Raw genomic sequence first — 8,167 nt, forward strand, 5'->3', positions numbered from 1 at the left:
GTCCATTATAAAAACAAAAATCGTGGAAAAATAGATATGCATTATGAAAATTTCCCAAAATATTTTTATGAATATGAACCATGACCTAGAAGAAGAGAAAAGTATTAAATGCTCTTTTAATATCTCGGAAGTTGGTTTTATGATTTATTTGAGTTAATCATAAAGAATATTAAAAATTATAGAAATCAGTAACAAAAATTGATGAAACTTCATGAGAGATGTTTATTCACGTTGTGGGCCATCCAACAATTTGTATATGGTTTATTGACTTCAGGAATTATTTTATGTGATTTATGACCTCATTTTTTTGCCAAAAATTACAATAAATCAAGAAAAATTAATAAATACATGAAACTTTCTAGATCATCTTATTATATCACTGGGTTTCTTGTAAAAATTATTTTTGCACAAAATCGAAGTTTTACCTATTTTTGTGGATTAAAATCTTTTATGAACATATTTAAAAGCCTTTTAGCAATGAACTTTGAACATGAAGCATTTAAGCTTGAGTTCATTGCATGCATTATGGTTTGAAGATCATGCATTAACTTGATTTGTTCAAAATGGTGTTTTTAAGAAGAAAAATTGAATGCATGTGATTGATGAACATCAAAACTTATAAAAATGTTCGTTTCCTTGGTTTCATATAGGTTTAGGTCATGGATCTTCGCCATTTCGTAACATGCAAGATCTTTTTGGTGAAAATCTACTACCATCATCATCAAATCCGAAGGGTAGATGAACATGCATAAGATTTTTATCATGAAGAAAGATGAAGATGAAGAAGATACTAAAAATATGTCGAAAATAAAGAGGAATAACAAGAAAACTTATAAAAATTATTAGGGATCTTCAAAAGATGTATATGCTTTACCTTTTCTTTGATTTGTGGCTTCACAATCAACATCTAAACTTGTAAATTTCGTGGCTTTAAGGCTGATTAATGGAGAAAGAAAATGGGGTTTTTTGAGAGAAGAAAAGTGAGAAAAGAGAGATTATATCTCTCTGGATAGATCATCTCTCTCGTCATCTCTTTGGAGTTATAGTCCACCAAAATCGTACACTAAAATAGAGAAATGTAGGTACTCTTCTAAATAATCGAGTGGAAAATTTTCTCCCATTGATTCTGCATCAAAGTTCGTAACATCTAGAGAGAAGAAAGGGAGAAGATTTTAGAGAGAGAAGTAGAGAGGTGGAGTGTGGGAAAGTGAAAAATGAATAATGGTTTGGGAAAATGGTGTATTGGAGAGAGGGGGCCGACTTTTCTGGAGATTTCCCTAAAATATACACCCTAACCTCGTTTTTATTCATGAAACCTTGATTTTTGACTTATAGATTAAGGGTAATTGTTAATGACTTAAATTTTATTTTCCTTGATTATATTTCCCTGAATTTAGTTATTTTAAATTGATATTGTAAGGTTCATAATTATTTTTATTGAATTTTAGAGGTCAAATTTTATAAATTTAGGATTTTAGGGCATTTAAGGTTTTTGAGAGTTTGTAAATCTTTGGATATCAAAATTACTTGAATTTTGAGACTTCAAACTATTTTAGAGTTTCATAACTCTTATTCAAATTAGAAATAATTTTTGTAATTTATTTTTATTGGTTTATTGGCATTCTATATAGTGATTTCAAGATTCAAGCAAAATTGAGGAATCAAGTATACTAGCCATAGTTTTCAACTTTGACTTAAGTTACTATGAGACTCTGACCTAATTTCTACTTCTAGGTCAAGTACATGATGTGTGTATATGATTCATGAAAAGGGGTTCAAGTCAAGGAATGACCTGAATTTGAATAGTTGTTACAGTTAAGTAGTGGTAGAATTCACATATCAATGTGAAATCTAAGTACAATATCCTTCAATTCTACTCGTTTCCAAGTTTCTAGTAGGTTATAACTTAGCTTCTAGTTACAAAGTCTAGAATGTGTCGTGCCTATACGTGCAACTAAGTTTATTCAAATCTAGAACTATCTCGAATTTTGTCGGTTGTCACAGTCTCCCCCGGTTGAAAGAATTTCGTCCGGAAATTCAATTTGTGACGCATTCTATTAGAACTCAGCTGAAGACAATTGTATAATTGGAGAGATGGTGAATTGAAGAGCTCTTTGATTATTTTGGGATGATTCCTCATGGGAAGAGCCCAACGTTTTAGCTATAATCAAATTAGTGTTTCCCTAATTCGAGTTATACAGTCTAGATTGTGGGAAATTTGGTTCATGGAATCATGATCCAACTATGGCGACCTAGAAAAATAAGATTATCTAATTAGATGTTATCTGAATTAAGAGAGTGCTATAAATTTTTTTGAAGCACCAACTGCATTGAACGTTAAGTCCGCATTGATCCTTAAGTCGCGTTCTAAATCATCACTAAGTGTAAATTTGTCGTCTAACAATGAAGAGATTAGGGAATATTTGCTCACTTTTGTGTGGGCATCTAAATCTGGAAAAGAAATATTCTGAAATAAGAAGGGGTAGCACGAATGAAAGAGAAGCAACCGAGGGTAAGTTCCTAAAGATATGTACAAAGGGTAAGAAACGAAGTTTTGGTACATCTCAAGTGTAAAAACTATTTAAGTGTCGTCTACAAAATAAATTACGAAATGATTGAGGATATTCGAGGCTATAATTACTACTACGATTACTCTTACAATAATAGAACCATATTTGAAGAGTATTAGAGAGTCATTATTACAAATGGAGGCGATGAACGTTTATGATAAATTAAATCACATTGTGTAGATAGCATTTTGAGTGTTTAGAAATGATAATTAATCTCACTGTTATTAAAATATGTGATAATTCCAAGAGAATGAAGATACATGTGTGGCGATCAAACGAAGTAGTAAGAGAAAATAGATATTAATTAAGGTGAAAGGTTTAAGTCATCAATAAGGGAATTTATACATAAATATTTTGATTACTCTTTTGAAAAATTGTCCAATTGTCTAAGTCAAGACAAATACAAGTTTAAGAGGAGTCAGGGTATTTATGAGAACAAGTTTGAGAATTTAGGATTTCACTGGAGATTGCAAAGTAGAATGCTATTTTAAAAAATGTGTAAAAATATCGATCATTGAAAATAGTGCATTCTTAATTTAGTGATTCTACAAAAACAATCATTTGAAGGATAGATAATCGTAACATTTAAAACTTTTTATGTTTTTAAAGAAAAGATGAAACATAAGAAATGTATTCTTCATATATATTTTCTGGATTTTGATAAATGATAAAAACAAGGGTAGTCATCTTGTGTATTAATTGTAATGAAAATACAATTAAAATTGCACTTTAAATCAAGTTTCCGAATTTATAACGAAAGAGCAAATGTAAATAAGGATTATTTGTTTTCAGTAGATTTCAAAATAAAAACAAAATGTATATGATAAAAGACTTAATTGAATATATCAAAGTTGACTAAATCAAAATTATACCTCGCGACTATACGTGCATTAATCGCTCAGATTGATAAGGGTAGACTTCTAGTTTGTATGTGTACGAACATGGTACCAAGAGAAGCAAAATAGACAGAAACAAAGTTAGACAATGTATTATGTTATTATTATGGGTGTGCGAGATCTAAAATCAGAACGAGAGCAAAAAATCAAGTGTGGGGGAAAGAAAAGGAACGTAGCGGTGACAATGATTGCTATTGTTAAAATTCTATGGACAATGCCCGTAAGTAGATTTAAATCTTTGATTGAGATATATTTCAAACTTCAATCCTTGATGTATGTTGGTGGTTACATAGAAATGCAGAAGTTTTAAAGTGTTTGCTAAGGTTTGCTAAAAATTCACGAGTTATCTATTAAGTTAAACTCCATTTGTGAAAAAGAAGAAGCACTACAAATGGTAACTGAAAATCTGACAACTTGACTTTTTAGACTAAAGTCCAACAATGGTTAAAATGGATAAGGTAAAGACTGAATATATTTAGAAGAATAGTTATTCATTGTTGAGAGTGTATCACTAGAAATTTAAATGTGAATACTAAGTTTTCAAATGCTATAAATTTTAGAAACTTTATAGATTATAAATCTATATTGAATCAAAGTACACAAATAAGGTATGTTTTGAAACACAAGCATTAGAGATGTCTTATAAACATGTTTGAAGTAGAATTTTGCACAAATATCATGTTGGGTTTCGAGAAAACACATTAAAGTAAATTACAATGTCTAAATGAGAAAGCGGTTAAAAGTGTCGAAACAAAAGTGGTTTGGAAGATCCGATGAAGCTTTTACATATAATATGACTTCAATGTCATATGTTTAAGTTTTATACCATAGAATTTAAACACTTTTATAAAAGAAAATGTCTCTAAGTTTTTCGAAAACGTGCCAAAATGGTAAGCAAGGTCTAAAATGGTTTATATGCCCTTAAAAGCACATCTATCCATTGAAATGGATTTGAAAAGAAATTGAAATAGTAAGGTTAAAACCAATATTGGTTAAATTGAGTTTTGAAGAAAAGTGTTAAGTTAAAGCAAGCTGTCAAAATATTTTTAGCGAGAATATGGCTTATATTGTTAGGAAAGGTCTAGTAAGTTGTATGAAGTGGTTATAAAGTATTTTATCGATGATAAATAAAACCGATGAAGCAAAATAACTTTTCGATGGAAGATTAAGAAGTAAGGAATAAGTAGATTAGTGTAGCTGATCGTACGTAAATACTAAGGCGAGTACAAGGCGAGTATAAGGCGATTACCGATGTATTTTCCCCAAGATAAAGGACAAGAAAAATTGTTTGTAAAACGTTTTATGGTGTCAATGCAGTTTACGGCCTTTTATAGAGGTCAAAGGGATATCCTATGGTAAGTTTTAAGCTCAAGGTGGAAACATACTAGAGCTAAATCGTATCGTAGTAATAAGGTCTCACATATGGGTTAAACCTTCGTGTCTCCTCGTGAGTCGAATCGGGAATGCTCGCCAATGGTATCCAAGTGATTACTAGTGGCGACTCATCTACTTTCTAATGCGATGCTCCAATTCTTATCCATGTTGGTATCGGAACGCTTTTCCTATTTGTAACTCTAGTACAAAGACGATGAAGAGGTATTGAGATATAATTGGTATAGGTTTCGACTTAAGATTATTACTAGTCTCTATCTAGCTACTAACCTTACATCTAAATTCAATAGCTACTGAGGAATACTCATTCTCAGTACTAAGTGGATTGCTCCTAGAGTGGCTAGTGATATAACCTAAGTGGTTACCCTAGCACTTGATAAGGGATAAGAATATTTCTAAATAAGACATTGTGGTAAAAGTGCACTTAGTTTCTAAGTGTACCTAGATGAATGCCTATAATATGCAATGCCCGTATGCACACCAAAATTTTTTTTTTCAAAAGTTTAAGTTGAAAATCGTTTTGAATATAATTCTACTATAACCATTTCCAGCCTCGCATTAATTTTCCTTAATTAAGCATAGTTGGCCAGGCTATACTTAATTAAAGTCCAATAAGGCGTACTCGAATTAGTTATACCAGTAGTATGTTCAGTATTTTAAAAAAACGTTTTGAAATTTTTTGTCTATAGTTGTGGTTCTCTGAAGGAAAACCGGTATTCTATAACCTTCGGCTCTGATACCATTTCTGTCACACCCTGCTAAAGCGGAAACACCGGACACGACAGTATAAAGGGTCTCATAGCAAAAGTTAAAAGACAACACCAACCATAGTATTAAAAATCATTACAAAATTACAATGAGTTTGAACAACTTTTTTTTAAAAGAAATTACAATGTATTTAAAAGTGAACACATGCAAATGCTCCTACAAGTGTTGTGTCTCTACGTGGCTCTTACTAGATGATTCCTGAAAAAGCATGTAAAATGAGCGTCAACTATAAAAAATAGTTGGTGAGTACTCATAGGTTAAAATAATATTGGTTTCATGAATCGTAATCAAAGTTTTAATAGAAGTATCCATAAATAAAAGTACATTGCTAAAATGAGTAAATAAGTTTGCATAAACAAAGTTCGTTGTCTTCATGAGAAGTAAAGTATTTTGCCAAAATGATGCAAAGTTTATGTTCTCATGGAAAATAAAGTTTGTTTCTAAAATGAGTAAACAAGTTTCGTTGCTAAAATGAGTATACAAGTTTCGTTGCTAAAATGAGTATACAAGTGTCATTGCTATAGTGAGCAAACAAGTTCGTTGCTACAAGGAGCAAACAATTTCATTGCTAAAACAAGTATATAAGTTTCCAGTAATAAAAGTTTGTTGCTATAGTGAGAAACAAAGTTCGTTGCTATAATAAGTACGCTAGTTTGTATGTATATGAGCAAACAATGAGTTCACAACGAATGATTGATGCCCTATCAAGATATATGTTTATCGTTCCATATATTATATGGTATCATGCACTCCAGCAATCGGGCGAGTGAGGAGTTGTCAATTCCTAATAGCGCTATCCATAATGACCATTGGATCAAAGAGTTAATGGTTGGAGTAAAGTGTAAGGGAAGGGACTTAACACGATAAGGCATCATGTTTCAAGTTGCATAGACATACATAGCAAAATATAGCAATCAAGTTTGATACAAATCAATTTAAATACAACGAACAATAAACAGTTTTTCGTACATGCTTTTCCACCCTAAAATATAAAAACCGAAAATAGGGGGAGTCGTGAATACTCATAATGCATTGAGATGATGCAAATGGCGTCTTGAACTACGTTCCACCTGTACCACTACCGATTCCTACAATAATGATATACACTATTGAGTCTCTAATCGAAATCTAACACTAGTATACTTACTACTACAATAGAATTATGCCAATATTGTGTCAAAATTTAATATTGTTAAGTTACAAAAAAATTTCTGTGAAATTTATATTTCTATGAATAAATTTGTTGTATAACAAATTCAAGCGGAATTTCCCATTATTGAAATGTTAAAATTTAACATTTTAGGAGGTGTTCCAATGATTAAATATTTAAAAACTAAGTCACTTTAGTTCCAAAATTTCCGAAACTTTTCATTTCAGTTTTAATTGAAGTCAAAGACCTTAAGATATGTTTACTTGCATTTTTGATTTGTCTAGCTATTTTTCACCATTTCAATTTCTTGAATAAACATAAAATCATGAAAAATAATGAACAGTTAATAAAAATTACCAAACTTCTGATTTTGTTCTGACTTTATTAAAAGAATTCTAGATAAATTTTCATGGATTATAGATATGTATAGCCATTTTTCTTATATTTACTCTAAAGACATAAAAATTCATGAAAAATAGCAACCAGTTAAGCAAATTCCCCAAACTTTGTGCACTAATATTATAAAACATATTAAATCTGGGAAAATTATAAAAAATGATTTTCAAATAGTTTAACATGATTTTTCGGATTTTTATGTATTTATTTTATCAAAATAGAGATAAATAGGAAGCAGTTTCAAAAATTCCCCAAAGTTTTGCAACCGATGTTATTAAACATATATAAGCTGCGAAAAATATAAAAGTTATTTTTCAATCAGTTTGCCTATTTGTCTTTGTTTTATTCACTTAAATAATCATTAATTCGTGAATAATTATTAAACAGTTAAGGTAAATTACAAAACTTTTTGTAAAGATCATAAATACTGTACATAATCTGGAAAAAATACCAAAGGTGATTTTTATATACTGGAGTCCGATTTTGTGGATTTAAGTGTATTTAATATTAGGAAAATAGAAGAAAAATAGCTTACGAAAGAGAAAAATTGTACAACTTTTGATGTGGCCTCGTAATATATTATAAAGTGATTTGGTAAATCTTCATGAATTTTGGATAAGTAAAACTAGTTTTCCCATTTTTAGTCCATTATAAAAATAAAAATAGTGGAAAAATAGATATGCATTATGAAAAATTCCCAAAATATTTTTATGAGAATGAAACATTACCTAGAAGAAGAGAAAATTATTAAATGCTCTTTTAATATCTCGGAACTTGGTTTTATGATTTATTTGAGTTAATAATAAAGATTATTAAAAATTATAGAACACAGTAACAAAAATTGGTGAAACTTCATGAGGGATGTTTATTCACGTTATGGGCCATCCAATAATTTTTATAGGGTTTATTGACCTCAGAAAGTATTTTATGTGATTTATGGCCTCGTTTCTTGCCAAAAATTACAATAAATCAAGAAAAATTAATAAATACATGAA

Source organism: Lactuca virosa, chromosome 7 (genome assembly GCF_052849685.1).
Source record: "Lactuca virosa cultivar CGN04683 chromosome 7, Lactuca_virosa_CGN04683_v6, whole genome shotgun sequence".
Taxonomy (NCBI): Eukaryota; Viridiplantae; Streptophyta; class Magnoliopsida; order Asterales; family Asteraceae; genus Lactuca; species Lactuca virosa.